The sequence below is a fragment of the Diachasma alloeum genome, unplaced genomic scaffold (assembly GCF_001412515.2).
Source record: "Diachasma alloeum isolate Michigan unplaced genomic scaffold, Dall2.0 Dall_scaffold_00345, whole genome shotgun sequence".
Lineage (NCBI taxonomy): Eukaryota > Metazoa > Arthropoda > Insecta > Hymenoptera > Braconidae > Diachasma > Diachasma alloeum.
In genome coordinates, this window is record NW_021680484.1 from 354,909 (window position 1) to 378,628 (window position 23,720).

The 23,720-nt window shown below is 36.7% G+C and overlaps 1 protein-coding gene across 4 annotated transcripts in view; it reads right to left on the reverse strand.

Annotated features, from left to right (window-relative positions):
• The window catches only part of LOC107040840, a 235,035-nt gene that overhangs the window by 82,689 nt on the left and 128,626 nt on the right, over nt 1-23,720 (reverse strand). The gene's annotated exons all lie outside the window — the stretch shown is intronic.

The window sequence follows — 23,720 nt, forward strand, 5'->3', positions numbered from 1 at the left end:
TCAGCAAGATTGAGAACTTCAAATGTTGTCATGAGAAGTCTGATAACGTTGATTGGATTAACTTTCATTATAAAACGGGCACAGAAATACGTTACCTACGGAGAGACTGTTTTCGTTGATGGACACTTGTAAACTGATTGTGATTGTGTTTGCACGAGGAATTAAAACTTAAAACACCGATATTGTAAGCCGTGCATATTTATCACTGTGATGTTATTTTTAAACAAGATAGATGACATTCGGATGGATATTTCTATAACTCTGGCATACTGTTCTGATGTGGATTTGGATTATCGCGACAATGTCATTATCATACGTTCTCATTCAAATCTTTTCAAAAACAATATAAACATTAGGGTCGTAAGATCATCTCATTTGAAAGTTATTTTCAATTCATTCTATTCTACACCACTGGCCAAATTTTTTCCAGGAAAGACCCAAAAGAGATATCGCGTTTTTTTTCATGCTTTTTCAAATCGGAATCATTCCACAAAATTTCGGGCAATAGTTTTTTCATGGGGAAACTGACTCTTCGCGGGGGTAGTTTGACCCCCAAACTTCATGCTCCGGAGACAATTCCAATGGTTTTTTTCATCATTCCCCATGAGCTTTTTTTTTATACTAGCGCGGCCGCGGCCGCGATGTTGATGCCCTTTCATTATTCTGTTTCTCATTTTTTCCTTGTGTTTCTTACAAAAATTAATGATTCATCATCGGCGTAGTAAACTGAATGTTAAGATTAATGTACATAATGTTTATCGGTTCATCACCAGTTCAGTTTCAATATTTCAATAAGTGATTCACTAATTCTGATTTTCTGTGCTCACTGAATAATGTTCTAACTAAAATTATAATCAAAATTTTATTCCGAGTGCGAAACAATAATTATTAAAGTTCTCACAACCCAGAATTGTTTTGTGTTCGCCACCCCTTTCATTCTCTTTTACACCATTTCAAAAGCATTTAATTATTTTTGCTGGAAAAATTATATGACCGATTCTGATGCTCCTTCGCTAATTCGGAGTATTTTTTTCCTCATTCATAATCTTTTACTCAACTTTATTCAACGATGCCATGAACTTGAAACTTGGATGAACCATCTGTAATTTTTTCAAATTCTCTATGAAATCCCGAAATTCTTGGAAATTTTGCTTGGAAAACGTGGAAATTTTTGGTGAAATTATGTTCTTCGATTTTTAAAATTATGTTCTTGTTCCCCATTTGAATCAATCAGAGTACAATAGTTGGGGTCGCGTGACTCCTTCACATCAGTTTTATTTGGTAGATTCCGCCTTTTCTTATCAATTGTTCTCCCATGGGTTATTCAAAAACTCTAATATGTGAGAGCTACTGAAAATGTGTTCTAATTTCCGAAAAACTCGTGGATTTTTTTTATTTTTTTCAGAAAATCTCATAATTGTTTTAAATTCTCTGGAAGCTCGAATCATCTTACATTCGGAAAACCCCGATAATTTTCTGATTTTTGAGGGAACTTGTAAATTTCCTGAAGGTTCCTATAATTCATCCCCTATCCATCCTACTTGAAGTGGATTTTGTAAAGTTGAAACACACCTCGTCACCAATTTCCTAAAATCTTAATCTTCCTGGTCTTAAGTTAAGACTCTTAACAGTTTTGGCTTTGCATTGTTATCTCAGTCAAATTGAAAGGCTCCTTTTTCATATTCGCTAGCGCCGCCGTGGTCGCGACGCTGATGCCCTTTCCTTATATCTTTTTTAACTTTTTTCTTTGTATTTCTTTCAAAAATGAATGATTCATCATCATCTTATCATACTGAGTGTTAAGATTCATGAAAATAATGCTTATCAGTTGATCGCCTGTTCAATGTCAATATTTCAATAAGTGATTTACTAATTCTGAATTTCTGTGCTCCTTGAGTGAGGTTCTAAACTATAATTATAATCAAAATTCGATTCAGAGTACAAAACAATAATTATTGAATTTCTCACAACCCTGAATTTTTTAGTCTTCGCCGCCGCCTTGACTCTCCTTTACACCTTTACAACAGCATTCAACTATTTTTCTGGAAAAATTATAAGGCCGATTCTGATGCTCTTTGGCCTATTCGAAGTATTTCTCACCATTCATGATTTTTGTTAGATTTTTATTAGATATTATAGAATTTGAAACTTGAATTATTAATCTGTTGGATTTCATAAAATGAAATGGTATTCAAAAATTAATCTGTACACAGTTTGACACATTTCAGTGTCAGTCAATAAAATTCTACCAATTAAGGTTCGTAAAACTGTGTTTATGTTAATTGGCGATCGCATGGGGAGCGACCACGAATACTCTAACGAAAATATAGGACAAAGGACAAAGAGGAAATACGTGTTAAGAGGTCCAGTGTACTGGTCCTTAGTTTTTCTGAACTTAGTCTCCGATAGCCGGAGTTAGAGTAAAGATCGAGATGCGTCTTCTGTGTGCGACTGAATAACGAATCGAAGTTAAATTAAATTACAGAGTTATTATTCCACATTCCCCATAATCTAATAGAATCATCTGCATTTTTGTCAAATTCTCCATAAAATTTCGAAATTTTCGTGAATTTTTTTTGAATGTTTGTGAACTTGTTGAGAAAATTCATAGAGCTCGTAACTCTTTAATATCAGTTTTTTTTTTTTTTTTACGGCCTCGGAGTCCCTTTTTCGGGTCCCATTTGGCACTCTATCCAACCCTATGCATGCGGCTGTGGATTCTACACTGTACCGCATTCGCACTTCTTTAGAACGTAGAAGTAGCATGGGGAAACCACAGGAAACCCATGCCGGTACAGGCGGTTCCTCTATTAGCAACCTCCCGCTCGCTGGAGCCTTCCGTTGAAAAATTCGGTTCCACGGGGAATCGAACTCACAACCTTTCGCACACTAGACTTGCGTCTAATCCACTCGGCCACCGACGTCGGTTTTTAACATCAGTTTTATTTGGAAAATTCCACCTTTTCCTATTAATTGTTCTCCCATTGTCTCCGGAAAACTGTCGTATCATCTTACATCCGGAAAAAACGCTATCCTCTGAATATCATCATCTCATGTTTCCAGCACAAAATTGAAACTAAAAACTTGAAATGATAGTGTGACTTCGGCACCATCCTTTTTCGTTAATCAGAAATTCATCTTAATGATTCACAGTATATGACACAAATAAGGTTATTCTTGTTCTCTACAATGGTTAAATTTGGTTATTATGTTTTTTTTTCAAAGTGAAAAAATTAATTATGGTTTTCATTGTGTCGCATTCAAATGCTATAATCGCATAATTCTACCTATTCATTCCAATCAACTTTCGAAAAAAAACTTGCTGAACACAACATTCAGAAAGTTAAATAATAATCTATTTTCGATTTGGACAATTATAATTGCTTCAGCATCCGAAACTATCGAGTAATTAGGTACAGAATGTTCATATGTTGAATGAGAATTCAAGTGACTTGAAAGTTTTCATCTTCATGCTGTTAAAAAATGTTGAATTCCAGTAAATTTTCAGAGGAATTTTACACTTCATGACTTTTCCCTCTCAAACTCCGAAAATTTACTATTGAACTGTCCTTAAAATTTCAATTCTTTTTTTCAACAGTATAACTGCTATTTACTCATAATTATGAGGGAATATTGAAAAAATATGGAAAAAAATAGAAAGTCAACTTTTCGAAGTAGACTAATAAAATTATTGAAAAATTGCGATTTTCGAAGACCATGACTTTTTTTTACAAATGATTCAATCATAATCAATTTTTAACTCAAACAATAATTTTTGCTGAATTGTATTGTAACTAAATTGAAAAAATTACTTTTTTTGTAAATTTAAACCATTCTATTATTCATTCCAAAGAAGAGAATTTTGAAAAAAGCAAGTATTTATGGAATTTTGTTCGAAAGCCGCTAATTATCCATCCTTTATTTTCGAGCTTTTCCTATTCAATTCCTATCCTATTCAATTGATAAATTAGATGATTGAAAATCTTTGAATAAAAACTATTCCGACTTTCTTATTCCACCGATAAAATTCAATATTCTTTGATTTTGTGGTATAAGTACTGATTGCAATTCACAAAGCATTTATAAACAAAAATCGAATAAAAAAATGGCAATGATATTATTTATGTAAGTTACGAATTTAGTTTGGATCATTTAGAAAAACATGCGATTAATTTTATTCCGAATGGAAATATTGTATTTGTCGAATCCAAAAATACCAACATTTGTATGAGGATAACTACTTTTGGACTGAGGAGTTCGAATATGCAATTTTTAGACCATGTCCGGATGTATATATGTATGTGTGTATGTGTATGTGTGGGTATACACACATCTGATACAGACTGATCGTTTTTTGAGGATAACTGAAAAAATACTTGTTTAAATGGCATCCTGACCAAGTTCGATCATGGAATTGTTTGCATCATTATTTGTTGAAAAAAATCATTTTGTATTGGAAGTGACTCCTGCTCTGTTCCTCACATATCATATATATTCTATCTGTAACTCTATATTCATACTGTACTAGGGACGTGACCGTGCGCATGCGCCGATCCCGTCCCAAGCCGTTGCCGTGGCGACTACGCCTCATTCGTGCCAAGCACATCGACTGAATAGCCTCGACGAGAGACGTGCCTTAATAAAACCATTGTATCTATAAACCAGTGTGTCTGATCATTTCATAATCACTTATCCCAACAGGTTATTGGCCCAGGCACTCTTCAAGTGCGCTCTGAGTGTGGTGATAAGTGAATAAAACTGAATTAAAACCGAGAAAAAGGGGAACTCTGGTGACTCGTGTGGACGGTTTGAAAAGATGGTCGGCGAGGACAAACAAAAGGACGATGAGAGGATCGTAATGAGTAAGTAAAGTGAAAAAGGAAAAACAGTGAATAGAAAATAAGAATCGGAAAGTGGGGAACAGTGAAATAAAATAGCGTCGTAAAAAGAATTCGGCGGGAACGGTGGGGACGCGTAGTCAAAAGATGGCGGATGGCGTCGGTTGACGGGGATGATGCAACCGCGTTGAGACGGAAATAAAATAATTGGGGTTATAAAGGATCAGGGCGGATAATTAATGATGAGTTGAGGGAATGAAATCGCGAAGTGATTTATTTAGGGATTGATCAAAATTGCGGAATCAAAAGAAATAAAGGGGACAAATATCAAGCAGTGGTGAGGGACTAGTTTGTTGCGGCGTAGGAAGAAAATGGAAGGGAAGGTGATACGGAAAGTAGTCCCCAAAGCAACAGGCCATCGCTACGGCGGCGCGTAGTAATATCGTAATATCAAGACAGTGCCGTAACAAGAAATGCTAACGAAAAAGAGGCAAATAATCTTAAGGATTAATTTGCTGAATAAATTTAATAAGAAAACAAATTATCTCAAGATTAATTAATTAAATAAATTGATTAACCAGACGATAAGAAAAGAAAATATTTATAATAAAAATTTCTAGATAAAAATAATTCATTCTCTAAATTATCACAGACAATGCATTAATGGAGTTCTGGGAAGAACTGATATTCATGTTTGGACTAGACGAACTACACAGGGGTGAGGATGTCACTATAGGATTGGAAGAGTGCACTATAGTGATACAAACAGACAAACACAAATACAAGATGGGTGAGTTGATTAGAATGATGGAAAAGGGACAGGACGAGAAACTATTAAAAAGTAGTTCGAAAAGTGCCAGTGGGAATATTGGCTAGCAAATATTCTCACAAAGTTAAATGGTACAGGAAAAATTCGAATTAAAATAAAATAAAATCAAAACAAATACTAGTTATAAAAACAAAATACATATATGTTTAAACGAATTGATTTTGAAATTCTATAATTTGGATGTTCTACAAGGATGATTAGAAGTAATACGGTTGATCGTACGATGTATGAAACTAATTATCCCTCGAGCATAAATTGGTGTTTGTGTACAACTCTTATTTTTGTTCGAGGCTCTAATGCGAATTAAGATTGAGTTCAACTTTTTCAGCAGAAGAGCAATACAGTAATTAATCATAAAATATTTAAATAAAAATCAACAGGTGCAAAAATGCTGCCAAATGCTCAATGGAGGGCCGTGGTGGACTGGCACAAGCAATGTGTCCTCATGGACACACCAGCAATTGCACCTAAGATCTATGAACATCCAAAAAATTACTACTGAGGAGAAGGAAGAGTCAAAGAACGAGGAGAGTGAGAACGAGGGTGAGAAAACAGGAAGAGTCGATGAGAAGCTGGATGAGCAACAGACGAGTGGAAGTGAGGAAAACCCAGTAGTAATAAATACTTTCAAATCAGGTAAATCTAAACCCAAAGTAACAAAAATCCAATACGTGGAACCTAAAATTGTAATAAGGAGCACGATACCAAAACCCACAAAAGATCCTGCGAAAGCTAACTCTAAAAATATCAAATCTAATGTTCCAGTGGAAGAGAAGTTAAATTTAACAATTGAAAAACTTCGCAAAGTAACTGACACCCTTAAGGAGGTCGCCAATCTCCAGACAAATACCACACGGTTTATCTGGGACAGACTCAACGACGTAATTAAAGAACTAGGTAACTTAAAAATAATAAGGAAGAGAGAATTACCAAAATTAAAACAAATCTGGAAAACTTAATGGTCTGGGCTGAGTCTGGAGAGTTTTCTGAAGAGGTAATAGACGAGAATATTAAAGTTGTCAATGAATCAAATGAGAATGAAACGGATAAATTGAACGAGAAAACTAGGGAATTAATTAAAAAGCACATTAATGAATTTAAATCACAATTTCTGAATCAAATAGGAGGAGGCAACCAGGATGAAAGTGCCAAATGGGTTGCTGACTCTATTAAACAAAGTTTTATGGATAAAGGATCAGCTGTAAAAAGAGAATATAAATTAGATTCCAACACTAGGTTTGAACACTTCTATGACTTCTTCAAGTCTGAGGTTAGGTCTCACAAACTTCTTCACATTCTCGAAGATAAAAGTGAATTTAAAGGAGATAAAAATGTTCTTGAAGATCAGAAATACAAAGTTAGAAATATCTTAATTAATCACATCGATAAAAATTATCACTCAAAGGTTGTCAATATACAAGATCCAATTGAAATTTTAAATAAATTAAAAGAAATTAAAAGATTTGAAAACAACATTTCCTCGTACACTGTGAGACAGGAAATTTCAACAATGAAATATGCTATTGGTCAGACGACAACGACAGAGTTCTGTGAGAAGTTTGCGGAGGCCATACGTAAATATGAAACCTCAGAAGATGCTAACCCTTTGTCCCCAGACGAAATTAGAGACGCATTCAATAATGCAGTTATTAAAGCTGTACCAATGGTACAGTACTTGCAGTCCACCGCTAAAATAAAAGGGGAAAACCCTCCGACTTATGAGCAATTGAAACTGCTAATTATGCAGGAAGAGGCGACGAGAAAACAAACAGAAACTGGAGTGGGTGAGGTTCGGGCAGCAAATATGACCTTGAGCGAATTAAGGTGCTACAGTTGCGGTGACAAGGGTCACATTGGGAAGAACTGCCCTCCTAAAGGAAAGGGGAAAATGTGCTACAAATGTCACAAGTACGGGCACACCAGGTTCGAATGTCATGAGTCGGGTGAGTTAAATTCCAAGTCGGAGTCTGTACCTAAGTTAAATTATTCACGTGGGAGAGGAGGTTTTCGCGGATCTGGGAGGGCAATTGGTTCATTAAAGAGAAAGATATAAAATAAGGACGAGACTTGGTCAGGAAATATGAAAAGGGGTAGATTCGACAGGACGAAGGGTAGGGGAGGATATGGATCCTCAAACTACAATGCTCAATTGAAGGCAAGCAAGAAGAAGCAGAATAAAGAGTGAGGACCAAATGGTAAAGATAAGGGTAAGTCAATTATTTACAAAACTAATAATTTATGCAAAGGCAATGCAATGAACGCAGATGTAAAAATTCAGGAAGACAAGTTTATCACAAAGCCCTAGCTGACTCTGGGGCAACCGAACATTTAACAAATTCAAAATTGATATTTAAATCAATTGATGAAAGAAGTAAAGGAGTGATTAAATGTGCTAATAAAAATGGAAATGCAGATTTAAGAACGGAAGGAGTGGATGAGATAGAAATAGAATTGTTAAATGGTCAGAAATTTAAGATAAACGAAGTCTTGTTTGCAGATGTTCTTCAAGCTAACTTGCTGTCATTAAGACGATTCGCAGAAATGGGTCTCGCGATTTATCTAGATGACAAACGAATAGACATTTTCAATCCAGAGTCAAACGAATTATTTATTTCCGGTGTGTACAGAAAACCATACTGCATAGTCTAGTTGGAAATAAATAAACAAAGTCAATTCAATAAAAATCTACAAAGATATGTGAACAGAAGAGTCATAGTTAACATGGTAGGTGATAACGCAGAAATAAAAAGACAGATGACTAGAAGTGTTACAGCAAGGTTAAATGAAGAATCAAACAAAAATAAATCAATTGAAAATAATGACAGGAGCAAGGATTTGCTAGAAGAAGTTGAAAATAATGAACTGGATGAGGTAGAGACTAGTGAAAGTTTAAAAACTGAAATTGTGTCTAAACCGGCTCTTGATCAACATGTACAATCAAACTTTGATTTCTCAATTTCGGACAGAAAGTTAAATAATGCAGATGAATTACGATTTGAAACTAGTACTGTTGTATGTCGATGACATTATAATGGCAAGCAATGATAAAAGTAAACTTGAAAAAGTTAAAACAGCCTTGAGTTGTGCATTTGAAATGGCAGTATTAGGTAAACCTAAAGAATTTTTGAACATATCAATTAAACGCTATCGCGAGAGCAAAATTTTAAAACTGAGTGCAAGAAAATTATGTACAGAAAATATTAATTAAATATGGATTTGAGGATTTCCATCCTCAAAGAACTCCAATGTTGAAAACACAAGCGTCTAACCACGAGTGAAGACAGAGAGAGCATGATGTTGATAGTGAGATTTTTGTTCCACGAAATGAAAAATTGAATTGTCCATATAGAGAGGTTGTTGGTAGCTTGTTATATCTAGCCAATACGACAAGACCCGATATTTCCTATGCAGTCAATGTATTAAGCAGACACGAGATCAATCCAACAGATGAAGATTGGAAAATGGTTAAAAGAGAGAGGAGATGTACTTGAGAGGTACATCTACTCTGGGTCTGAGATATGCAGGTGAGACTGACGCGATTGAAGCATACTCTGATGCTAGTTTTGCTGACTGCAGAGGATCTCTGACAACGTGCGGTTATGTAATTAAACTGTATGGTGACACAATCATTTGGAGAACTCATAAACAATCGTACGTTGTTCTATCTACTTGCCAGGCTGAATATGTCGCGATGAATGAAGCGAGTCAAGAATTGTTATCTATTTTCAACTCTTTAAAACGAATTTTTCCACCCCAGTTGCCAATGACGTTGTGATGTGACAACATGGTGCCAACGAGTAGTACAGAGATTAGTGGGGGGAATAAATTAAGATACATAATTGACGTAAAAGCTCACCACATCAAAGAATGTGTGAAGCTAAATCTGATAAAAGTTAAATGGATTAGTTCAAGAAATCAATTAGCCGACGTGTTTACTAAACCTCTGGCGTTTGAATTGCATAAACGTCAAGTCGATAAAATAATGAATGTAAATATTTAACTGCTGTTTATATGTTTGTTTAGGGAAAAGGAAGAAGTAGATGATTGTGAATCTCCAAAGAAACTGAGGATCCAGAAGCAGTCGGGAGGTAGTATTGGAAGTGACTCCTGCTCTGTTCCTCACATATCATATATATATTCTATATGTAACTCTATATATTCTATATATGTGACCGTGCGCATGCGCCGATCCCGTCCCAAGCCGTTGCCGTGGCGACTACGCCTCATTCGTGCCAAGCACATCGACTGAATAGCCTCGACGAGAGACGTGCCTTAATAAAACCATTATATCTATAAACCAGTGTGTCTGATCATTTCATAATCACTTATCCCAATATATTGAAACCCATTTTTTTTATATTGAAACCAATATTTTTGGTGCAATGTTCGCTGCCAACATTGAGGCAATGTCAACAAATTGAATTCAATAAATCATTGAATTCAATTCAAATTCCATTGTTATAGAAATTGACATGTGGAAGCGCATTGCTAATTTATGAGCCAAAATATATTGACTATGTTGTGATGAAAGCAATTAACCACTTTTATTTTATTCCACTCTTGACATCAAGCCCAGTTCATCTAATTATCAATCATTTCAACTATCTTTCAATTTTTAACATTCATCACACAAAAATAATTTCACATTCCCGTCATTATAAACAAATCCATGTATAGAAAATATGCGCTGATGTATTCAATATATACAAGATGTTTGTTTCTTAGTCTAGTTTATAAGCGATAAGTCCACTTTATAATTCACGCGCTTTTTTAGACAGCGCTGTCGCGGCCGCATTGCTCAACCTCATGGAAATTCATGCCTCCGCCCTCCGCCATGACACTTCCAAATGCATGTTCTCCGCCATGACAATTTGCAATGCATGTTTTTCTTATTAAGAGGATTATCAAACAATGAATTATATACGATAGAAGAAAATGCGGTGCAAAATGAGCATTCGGAAATGTATTGGTAATTTATTAGCAAAAATAACCATACTATATTATGACGACAAACGTAATTTCCCGCCCGGTGGCTTGGCGCAGTGGGTAAGTTCATTGCCTCACATGCGAAAGGTTCCGAGTTCATATCTCGGCCGGGGGGAATGGTGCGATCTAACCATTTAAAGTCTTAATCATCATCGCAGTATACTCTAACCGGGTCGAAGCGATGTAAAATAGCGATTAAAAAAAAAAATTCCCACTTGTTTCATTCCATTCTTGGCTTTCAAGGTATTCAATTATCAATCGTATTCCAACAATTTTTCATTTCACAAAGAAAATCCGATTTGTAATTAACGCGCACTTTCTTGAACAGAGCCGTCGCGGCTGCATTGCTCATTCTCATGAAAGTTCACATGAGAATGCGTCGTTCGTGCGTGGCCATGACCTGTTATATTGCAAAAAATTTGTCTAAATATTGTCCCTATGTGCGCAATTGAAGAAATACCCCGGGAGGTGGTCAACTTCAGAGGGCAGTTTCACCCCCTAAACCCCCGTATGGGCCGATATAAAAAATACGTGGCACTTAGTTTTGCGGGCGGACACCTACCTAGTGTTCCTTGCAAGTCGTTGGGAGGGGGGTGTCCATCTATAATTGAGCGCACCATCCAGCCCCTAATAGATATTATCAGTACGACAGGAATTATTTGAGCCGAACAAAACTCCAAAACACTCATAAGCAATGATTTTCATTTTCGATTCGTCAATCGTAATATTATATAAAATATGAAGAACAAAAAATAACAAAGACATTGCCCACAGCCTGATGTTGCACATCATCACCAACGAATTAACGTTATTACAAGGCTTGTAACATCGTTTAGAGCAGAAAAATGAATTAAAATCTCATTACAATTTTTTTCAAATTCAGCACCAAGCTCTCGGTAATTGCCATGTCTTATTGTTGGGGTGGGCTTTGTAATAGGGGGTCTATTTCGGTGGGGGACACCCCCCGGGTGCACTGAATTATCGATGTAACCCCCCCCCCCCACCCATTGCTTAATTAATTGAAAAATCATCCCCTCGAATTATGGATTATCCAAGTAATCAAATAATATTAATTATAATTTACAATTATGCTGATCCCTACACTGAATTATCGATGTACACCCCCCCTCCCGAAATAGACCCCCTATAAAAAAAGCTCACCCCAAGAATAATTCACCCTTTCACAAAACATCCCTCTTTACAAAACCTCTCTCTTTACAAAACCTCCCTCTTTGCAAAACTCCCCTCTCTACAACCTCCCCATATATATGGCTCACCCTATAAATCCGCCGTTTTACGCTCTGCCCTACACCAACACCCGCTTATGTAAAACCCTTTCACCATTGATAAACCACTATTCAGTGAAATCTTTCCGTATATGAGACTTCCCCCTCCCCCTGAATATCACTACCGCCGTGTATAATCCCCCCATACATGAAGCCCCCCCTTTGCAAAATCTCCCCTCAAAAATGAAAAAAATGTTCTAGATTTCAGAAAATATTTTTTATAAAATTAAGAATATTTTGGTTTAAAATTAATCCCAATTTCTATCATTGATTTTAAACAATTTTTTTCCAAAACTTGGAAAAAAGTTTCTAGATTTTAGACAGCTGAAGGTTACAAACCACGGTTTCTAAAATTTAGAAACTTTTTAAAAGCTAATCCATTTTTTCTCTCTGTGAACAATTAACTGGATAATCAAATACTCAATGATTGAAATTATCCATCAACCAGTTTATGGGGCCGATTTTGATACCCATTGACGACTAATAATACAACTAATAATAATAGATAATTAATCATTGAAATGACTAATTAATTCGAAATTCAACAATTTGGTAATTCAATGAAACATTATCAAAATAATTGGGAAATTTATATTTTTGATTATTAATGGACTGAAGAATCAATTAATTTCCTGTAGTGAATTATTCGATCAATTATCTAATTTGCGGTTTTCATTCATGACTGAAATGATAATCGATCCCTTAGTAATTCCGATTATTAGTTTTTTTATTAATGGATCATACCCCAATAGTGATTGTCGATTGAGAATCCAATGCACAATCTTTTGTTGTAATTACCGATTGATGGAATAACCGGAAAATGGCGAGTAGCAACTGACGATTGAGGGTGATAATTGGAATTGTTTCGTCTCAAACGAAAAACAGAAAAACTATATTTCATTAAAATTTATTTACTTTTTATTTTTCAATATTGTTTGGTTTCTTTGACCCAGTATAACGACAGACAGACGGTGAAGAGAGTTGAAAGATCGGAGGAGGTAGTAGTAGAATCATAGATAACTGGGAAACCCCTTAATCCTGCAATTGAACGAACTAGCACGTTCCAGCAATTGAAGAAAAGGTCTGGGTCCATTAGTTCCTTATTTTTTTGAAGAAAGACCTTTCCCGCGTAAATGTTGAAAATTTCATGTTGCTAGTCCCCAGTAATTCCAAATCTGTCCACAAGAAAGAAGAAGAGTAGTATTCTGAGTACCATCGTGAAGTACAGAACGATTCTAGAGGTCTCTTGTATTTTCTCATCAAATTACTAAGACAGTTCAGTTTTCAATCTCAAAATTCATCTAGTTCAAGTGATAATCAGAAACTTGAAAACAGTTTCATTTCTTTTTCAATATCTTGTGTGATATTAGTTTGGTGACTCGAGTGTATCAACATTTTTTTGGTACAGGAATTATTTCTAAAAATATTAGGGAATCAATGATTATTGCCGATCCCTGCAGGTGAGTTATTTTTAAAAAAATTATAACTCGATAAATATGAATTTTATCAAAGAAATGCAAAAAAACTTGTTTATTCATAATAGGTATATGTTTCAGCGAAAAAAATCTAGACTCGAAAAAATAGGATTTACAATGAATTAATCAATAAACAAATGGAAAAGTTAACAGCAAATCATGAGGGCAGGTTGCGAAAAAAAAAATGTGTTGTTGTTTGATGCCAGGTCTGAGATCTGTGGAATAAGCGAGCGATAAGCGAGATATGAATGGATTTTAACAGGAGCAAGAGAAGGTCCAAAAATCACAACACGGGCACGTTGGTCAAATACAGTCAATTGAATTATAATAACCAGTCAATATTTACATGTTTGATTAATAATAATTATCGAGATGGTCAAAGAAATAACGCGGGTCACAATATTATTAAATAGTTCACAGAACTTACAACGCAGAGCGCAAACAATAGAGCGATTCGGAGAAAGTTAAAGTACACTGTACGATGGCCGAAATGCAAATGCCATGCGTGCATGCGAGCGAAGCTTGTGTGAGTTGTAATGAGATTTTCTCGTTATGGGTTGAAATCTCCTTAAAAAGATACGTGAACTCTAAAATTGCGACATGAGGCGACATCTAGAGGCGGCTGAAGGAAGCCGCGACTAGATGAACTGAGCGACAAACCGATGAAATACCTAAGGCATAGCGGTTATGGGTGAAACCGCGACCCCTGGAGATCTGGAGGACGTTACTAGACTATCGCTATTTTGGAATTCGTCCAGCATGTGCTAGGGGAAAAGGGGCCGACGTAACGGCTGTCCAACTGGGCGATTCCATAGGCTATATCAGAGTAGACTAGGGACCAACGGCCAGGTGAGAGGACTGGTACCCCCGGGATCCCGTCGGGTTGATTAGTGGGGATAGGGTAACGGAATGACCTATCGTCGCTGAGCTATCCAGACTAGGGGGAGAAGGCCCTAGTAAGATTCTGAGTTAGTCGAATGCGGACGCTCGAGCGGGGAAGTCGAAAGGATATCTCCGATATATACTGTAGTGTTGGCTTGAAAGATGGCCACGGGAATGGTGGACGAATAGCTCAGCGCGGCCAGGTGCATAACTGATGGTAGCGAACGTAGGGGGATGCTCCTGCATCCCCTACAAATGGAAAAAAAATTATTTCGGAACTCTTAGTGATGACTTTGTTGTTTCCGGCGTTATCCGGCTCGGCGAAACAAATGTGCGCATGGGCCCGTGGGTCTGGAGGAGAGAACGTCCTCCTGTCGACCCGACCATGTGCCGACATTCGAGTACCCGGAGACGGTGACGCGCGATGACCGAAGCGGTAACTGGTGGCCGAGAGTGTGGGTGGTCGTGAAGTGGGTAACAGTGTTCCACTTTGGTCGGATCAGCCTCTCGGCGTCCCAGGCTCTGAGGAGTCCCGGCTGATTCGCATTTAATTTTGAAAACCCTCCCGAGTCGAAATACTCGGGAGGCGAAAGCCTACTGAGAGAGTGAAAAACACTCCAGGACGAGAGTAAATTCACTTTACATGGATGATTAGGCCGTGAGGCTTAATGTCCAGCCTCAAATAGTGGCTGGTGACGTTTGGCATAAGATACTCCTGGTGGACCTCGCCCACTCTACCGTGTCACACTGATGCTAGCTGGGCAACCCTTTGTCCGGCCACAGAAGTCCTCTGAGTGGACGAGTTTGCCTCAGAGGCCGGTTTTCGTCGAACCTCCCGTGAAGGTTCGGCTGGCGCCCGACTATTGAGCGATAAAGACGGCTAAAAGTAGTTTGGATTTTTCCTGGGTGAACAACCCGGGAAAATATCCTTACAGAGTGCATGCGTGTCTGTGAATGTGTGTGTGGAATAAATAATTCGGTGGAAAACCGAACAGTTGTAGAGTAAATATCGAAGAATTGCCGGTATAATTGGCGTTCACGAATCTCCAGTAGTTCGCGGGATATTGAGTTTCTTATGAAATTGCGCCAGTCACAGGTTTCCCGCGATACACGTGATGTTAGGGAAACGAGCGGAGTGAATCATACCCAATGTGTTCTCAGCGTGATATTTTCTTCGAACTTCAATGAACAATGAATTTCGGGAAATTGCAAAACAGGCACTCCTGACTTTCACATTACTTATTGACAATTAAATGAGTCCCGGTAATGTCAATGGACAGTCAACTGGTGCATAAGGTCAGCCACGCCACAGGAAGTGCCCTGCCTTGGGTGGCGTGAAATTCTACATTTTATAACTCATCTACTGGTGGCATTATACAGTTTAGGTTTCAATTAGTGCAATATACATCCGAAAGGGAGGAGTACTTGGAGTACATGAAATTTATTGATGGTTGAATTACTGATTGGCTGAGACAGAATATGACCGATCGTTCAATTAGCCAATGGAAGATAATTCATTCTCGCCAGAAGTGCATAAATATAGATTGCTCAAATTTTCGAACACATTTGTTGACGAGAAATCGTGACAAGTACTTAAAACAAAAGAGCTTCGTGAACTTTATAAAATCATGCCTGGCTGTAAGCATTGTTGCAATCCACTCGGGAAGAAAAGTCACTTCCGAATCTCTAAGTCAGGCTTCAAAGTGAGTGATGTGTTTCGTGCAGAATTTCCGGAAGAATTCGGTGATGGCAAGTTCATTTGCAGTTCTTGTTACATAGCATTGAAGAAGAAAAGCAAAACGTGCAATGACACTTCTAAAGTCCTAGTTGATAGCCATGTTGAAGAGCAGACACAATAACCTTGTGTAGTTAGTGTGTGAAGAAGTGTCAGACCACCTGGACATACTGTCGGAATTCAGTGACTCGGAGAACTCTAATGCAGAATTCGAGTTGGGGGAGCAAGAGCGTCAATGAATCTCCATAGCTTCATTGAACCAATCTCTATCGCTCTTAGGCCGAGATGGCACCGAGTTGAAGTCTAATAATTTTGTTTTAGTTTCTGAGTCTCTTCCTCATGACACCGCAGCCGTTCATCGATTCCTTAGAAAAGTCAGTAGTATGGCAAAGACGCTTCTGAATCAAATGTGGGTGAGGGGGATCGGGGCAGTCGCGCTGGCGGAGACCAGCGAGATGTCACGTAGAGCGGTGGGCGGGATTAGCCAGGCAAGTAGCCGCTTCTAAATCAAATGTAGGCGAGGGGGGTCGGGCAGGGGGGAGCTGCGGCGGAGGGGTTGGGAGGCAGCCGTGCACACGCTGATGGGGCCAGTAAGTGCTGTTGAATCAAATCTGGGCGAGGGGGGTCGAGGTAGTAGGTCAATTAGTAATGTGGGTCAGGAGGGGGGGGGGGGCAAAATCACATATCGGTGAGAGGTTCAGGGGAGTGAAATATCATGTACGGATGGAGGGGGAATCACATGTTAGCGCAAGGGGCATATATTGCCGAGGCAGGTAGGCGGTTGGTAAGGGAATGAGGGGGAGAAATGGACAACTTCGTTGGATGATATTGTAGAGCACTGGATGATCGACTGATTAATGATCATGAGTGCTGTCCTCTAATTCTAAATGCTGTATCCGATTTTTTGAATTCTTCATTCTGAATGAAGTATTCTCCGTATTCCCTTTTTCATAATTTTGAATTTATACATCTGTAATAATTGGATGATTTTTCAGAAGTAGACGTTGAATTATTGAAATAGCGAATTATTTATTGTACGTTAAGTGTTTTTTTTGTTATATCATTGTTTTTTCAAGTTGAGGAAAATCTGGAAATTTTCGCGAGTTGAAAACTGTATTGATGTATGATGTATGATACAGTTGAACTGTATTGATTGTAATTCTAAGAGAATTAGAATTTAGAGAGAAAACATTTCCGCTTCACCCAGCCGGGAATCGAACCCGGGTCTTCCAGATACGCGCCGGGCACTCTTACCGACTAAGCTACCGGGAACCACAGAAATTCACTCTCAAATTCACCTCAAACACCGCCTAACCTCCTTTAGGCATTATGATCTTCTCTTGAATTGAGATCAGAGATAGGCATAATCATAAATTATCATTACCATTAGTTTCATAAATACTCCATCAATAGAACTCAACAATTTTTAATTATTAAATTAATCAACAATTAAATATTTGAATTCCGAATTATTTTACCAATCAATAATCGAATTCGGAAGAATGACGATTATTTGAGAATCTCTAACATTTTTTGAAAATTTCCAATTATTTGCCTAATAGTTATTGAAAAAATTTAAATTCTCAATTATTTATTATTTCCTAAGTTCCAATGATAAACGAATGAATTCGGTTATTTGGGGAAATAATTCTCTTAATATTTCTGGAATAATGATTGATGCCGATCACTGACTGAGATTTATTATTATATGCTTGGTATGTCTTAATGATTCGCGCTGAGAAGTAATATGACATCTTTGTGATTGTTCTCACACACATGGTGTTTTATTTTTTAGCCGGTAAATATATTGGGTGGTAAGGGGGGAAACGGGAGTGGGGATTTATAATATATTTTTCATCAGTTCGAAATTCATCATCGTAGTGTGCATATTAGTGAACATCTCATCGACCTGTCAGTTCATTTTCTACCGTAAGTATTCTATGTTTGCATCACACTAATTTTCTGTTTTTCAGTTAAATTAGAATTCAAAAAATGATTTCTTAATAGTTTTAAATTTGAAATCATTATTGTAAAATTTATCATCTTCACCACAACACTTTTGACTCCATAATTTTGATTCATCCAGCGATAGATAACTTGAGTTATCATGAATAATCTCATTCATCAGTGACAAGTGTAATTATCTGCATATAAACTTCTTAATTAATAAATCAAATTTTACTGTGAATCGTCGTTGGATTTTCTACTTTATTGATTAGTCGGTTATATAGATCACAGATCTTCCTACATTATCGATCAGTTAGCACTGTGGATCATTACGCGACCTACTTTATTGATTAATCAATGAAGTTGAAAATCCAAAGATAATTCACTGTACTAATTGACCGATAATGTAGAAAGATTTGTGACTTATACAACCGACTAATCCATAAAGTAAAAAATCCAAAGACGATCCACAATAAAATTTGATTTATTAATTAAGAAGATTATGTGCAGTTAATAACGCTTATCACTGATCAATGAGATTATTTATGATATTTTTTTTACAGTTGAAAATGGAATCCGCTTGGGTACGTCCGGCTCCCAGGGCATCCAAACGTCATCATCCCTCAAAAATTTTGAAACTTCATCCATATAAAATATTGATGTGTCAGCGTTTGACAGAGGAGGGGACTCAGAGACGAAAGGAATTTTGTGAAAGAATGACGCAAATGTTCGGAAATGGCGAGCTGCATGAAACAGCAGTTGTTTTTTCTGACGAGGCACACTTTTGGCTAGACAGCTACGTGAACAAAAATAATTTGAGATTTTGGGGATCTGAAAAACCCAATTTTTTTGTTACGAAATCTGCTCATCCACAGAAAGTCACTGTTTGGGGTGCTCTCCCCATGAAGGGTGTGTAACTATATTTTTTCGAATCTACCGTTACCGGGAATAAGTACAAAAGACTGTTAGAAAAAAAATTGTTCCCTCATGCCAGAAAAAGAGGGCTTGTCAATGGGTTTTATTTTATGCAGGATGGAGCAGCTCCCCACCGTACTCACGAAGTTTTTGAAATTCTTAATACAGTTTATCATCTCTCATTTCTAAGGCTCTCATTTCGAAAACATTTACTATTAATCACACTTGTCACGTACAATTTTTGTAAGCTACTATTTTTGTTCGGTGAATTACATGTTTCAATAATGAATATACGGTGAAATAAAAATGACAACTCTCCTCTATCCGGAACTGTATTCCTTCTCTTTTTCCCTGTTTACAGTAAAAAAAAAATAATCAAACAGTTTTCACACATTTCCATGGGACACCCTGTAAAGCTTTTTTTCATTTACTCAAATGTAACTTTCTACTTTTTTATTGAAAAAAAAAATACATTTTAAATGTAATCTTTTCGAATTGTATACTTTTTCCTTGAGAAAAGCTAGTGAATTTTCTAGAAAATTCTATCGAGTTATTTTCGATAGAAATTCCTCAGCTTAAATTTTCTACGTTTTCGTTTAACACTATTTATTCTATTCAATTACCTGAAGAAAAATAGAGTAGAAAATTATTTAAATTTAAACTGAGGAATTTTCCATCCAAAATATCTCAATAGAATAAGTTGGATAGAAAAAATGGAATTCTATTGGTTTTTTCAGCTGACTTCATTGGAAATATTCTATAGAAAAAATTGATAGCCTTCGATTTTTTCTATACAATTCATTCTATTGCGACATTTTCAATTAAATTCCTGAGTTTGAATTTTTTCCATTACGATATTTTCAATAGGAATTCCTTGGCTTAGATTTTTCCAAGTTTTCTTGCTCCAACTTTATGTGTAAGAAGAGATGAAAAATACAGTGGAAAAAAACGCAGAACATTTGAGCTTTAAAATTTCTATAGATTATTTTTCCCAATCGGATTTCATCCAATCAGAGCGCTGTATTTGAGGCTACCCGACAGTCTTATTCCGGATATTTCCTGCTAGCTTCTGAATATTTCGCAGTAGTTCTTCACTTTTTCAGCTCATTCCAGATAGAATCTTATTATTTGGCAGTCTACGGAAATCGGGTTATTCTATTAACATAATTTCTTCAAATATTCCCCAATCCATCTCCTGATGTCTACTGCACTCGGCTTGGCCAAAATACGATTGGGAAAAATAATCCGACAAATATCCCTCGAGATTCAACATTAATCAGGTATTTCCCTCGAGCTCCCCTGCAAACGAACCATCGTGCCAAGTTTTGCAGAAAAATCCCTCGCGCAAGTGCTCGGGAGTTTTTTTAGGCTAACCTACAAAACTTGATACCCTCATTTGTTTGCAATGAAGCTATCGGGAAATACTAGATAATTTTGAAGCTCTTGTGGGTATTACTACTGAATATTTATCATGCGTGAGAATGGGGATGAAATAATCATGAGACATTTTAAATAGGTTGTGCTAGTCGGAAATATACCATTTTGAAAAATCACAACATTCAGAATCACAGTAATATAGGATTTTTCTTTGAGCGCTTCGAGTATACACAGATATCGCCCGCCCATCTTCTTCATCATCGGATTCCGACAGAGTCCAAAATTTTGAATTTGCACTGAATGTAGATAACATAATATTAGGATTGTATTCACATATATTATCAGCAAACTCAATATCTGCGGTAAACAGTTCTGAGAATTGTTTTGAGCGACAGTGAAGCGACCAGTTCCGAGAATTATTTTCAACGGTCGCGCAGTAAGCAGTTCTGAGAATTGTTTTGAACGTCCACGCAGTAAGCAGTTCTGAGAATTGTTTTGAACGGTCACGTAGTCAACAATTCCAAGAATTGTTTTCAACCAGCTGAGATTTGATACTTTGCACGTGTTTGTTACCGCAAAGATTATGTAATTTTGTAAGACGTAAATACCTGACTGGAATGTTCCAAAGATAATTTTCAATTTTTTTCAAACAAATTTTTTCAATTATTGGAAATGAATGCTTTGTAATGTAAATTTTGGCAAAAAAATTGGGAGTTTTAACATGTGATTAGTGCGTGGTCGATTTTTCGCTCACCTTGAAACTTATCTGAACTCATCGAATTATCTGGAATTTTTTATATGGAATTCTTCCCTATAAAACGCGCTGCGCGTTCAACTCGAGTTAGTTCACGCGCCACCAACCATTGTGAGAAGGTTTACTAAAAACGTATCAAGTTGTGAAAAAACTGATCATTCAAGATGGATTTCAACAAAAAGTGTTTGGAAATTTTGGACATACCTGAGTGCATACAGTAGGATGGCTCATATGTAAAAAAAATTGAATTTCATAATTTTCGTGTTTGATAAAGATAACCAATGATATGGAAAGTACATGTGAATTTTTTATTTATTTTTGAATCATTTTTCAAGGTTGCGCCGTGTAGTTTTATTTCTTATGGACTTTTACACGCATCGTAGAGATCGAATGTGTCAATAATTTTTTAAAGACTCAATTATTACATCCCTTGGTTTTTCCCCTCCGTGAACCGTTCAGAGGGAGGTTTAAGAACAGAATTAATTTTTGTCTCAACAGAAAGCTTATTACTTATCAAAATAAAAATCCTCATTTCTACTCAATTCAGTGATTTTTAGACGCCTCTAACACGCTGGGTATCTGGCCGTTTTTCATCCCGATTCGGTTGATGGATTATGGAACTATCTGACAATAATTCATAGAAAAAAATTTTCTTCCCCACCAATTGAATTAAAAAAAAAATGCGAAAGATAATTCCTAAATTTCCAGTAAAGACAGGTGTCCGGCTCATGCGGTGCTTTTACAACGGTCGTAAACACAGAAATTGAGCCTAGGCAAAAAATTTGACCTGCCGAATTAACCTGCGCTGGGAGGGGACTAAACTCGCATCGTAGAGCTGCTTTAAAATTTAGCTGAAATTTTGTGTATAGTTTTCATGTTTTCGGATGATGCATTCATTAAAAAATGATAAGAATAGAGGAAAACCTTCTATGATAACTGTAGTACCTCAGTAATACGCTTCAGGCGGCAGAAGGGAGCAAGGAAAATCCACGATAATGTCAGGGAGTGGTGGAAGAGGGGATTCCATTCATTAGGCCAGAAAAATTGTTCTTCAATATTTCATGTATCAAATTTTCAATAACTTCTTTTTCTTTGATTTTTTGTATTTTTTACTCTTTGATTATTTTTGATATATTGAGAATTTTATATTTCCCATATATTTGAAAGAAGTGTCAACTACATTTGTAACAAAAAAGGCATTAGACAAATCTAACTTAATCCGAAGGAATCCTGGGAGCGTTTATTCAACTCAGAAGGTTAATTATGGTTATTTCCTTCAACTCTATTTTATATCATTATTTTTCGAAACATTTTAATTAATTTCATACATTCTTCAGATTGAAAAAATATATTTTGCCCATGAGGACTATGCAATTCTCAATATATCGAGAATAATTAAAGACTAAATAATACAAAAAAAAACAATTACTTAGGTGACACACCCGAACCCTCACTCGGAGCCATACTTACTACCTGACACGGGCGTATCATTGAGGATATTTAACTTCTACCCAAGTTTCATGACCTCTACTGCCAGTAGGTCAAAAATGTTAGTCAAACTTTAAACACACGGCGCAACCATCAAAATGCGGTATTTTAGCAACTGAAGAATCATTTTTTGAGGCGAAATCGGAAATATTCAGGAATACCCGTAAAATGGGCCACCCTAGCATACAGGAATGAACCTGTTATGAGTTCTGAAAGGTGGATTAGATTGTGTTAAAATTATATTCAACGCTTTGGAAAACTTTTGAAAAAGGGAAATGAGGATCTCTTTATGGCGGACAAGCAGTGAATGGAAACTATGCTATCCTTCCTCCACAGCTATTGTAAAAAGTTTGAAGGAAAAAGAAAGCAACATCATGGTGGACTTGGTGATGTGTTAGATAAGGACAGAGATGATAGACTGGTTTGGAAAGATTTGGAATCCGCCGTCAGAAAGCGAATAAGAACAGGTGTTATCATTAATCTAACCCATAAGGATCCTAAGTCGTTGCTGGAGGATGCGAAATCCCTCGCTGCCATTCATTTGCAGAATGCTCTGCGACAACAGGGCAGTATCAAGGCTAATGGAATCCTCACATGCAAGTTCCAAGTTACGAAGAATGATGAAGTTATGGAAGAGACTAAATATTTGGTCCACGATTCATCTTTTATTGATTTGTAATGATGCCCAGATGGAACACGATACAGAACCGATTTACCACTTTACTTGGATTAGAAATTTATCTCGATCGGTTAGTACAAAACTGTCTAAGCATAGACATCAAATGTTTTTTTGTGATCATTGTCCAAGCCATTTTATCACAGTCAAATCATTTGAGAATCATAAAGCGGATTGTTTCGAAATTAATAAGTATAGAATGGTGCTGCCAGAAAAAAGTACAAATATTTTGAGTTTTAAAAATTATCGATTAAAAAAATTGTCCCCTTCGTTATCTATGCAGATTTAGAGTGTATTTTGAAACTCATTAACTCTGCATCTTTACATCAGAAGCACATTCCTCATAGTGTAACATTCTCTCTTCATTGTGCTTTTGACGATACCCAATCACAATTTAGGATGGACCGTGGGCCTGATTGTATTAAATGGTTCATAGATGAATTGCACGGAACAGCTAATGAAGTTGATACCTGTTTGAAAACAAACGTACCGATGGACATGGACAAGCTTGGGACTTCGCAAATCCTCAAGA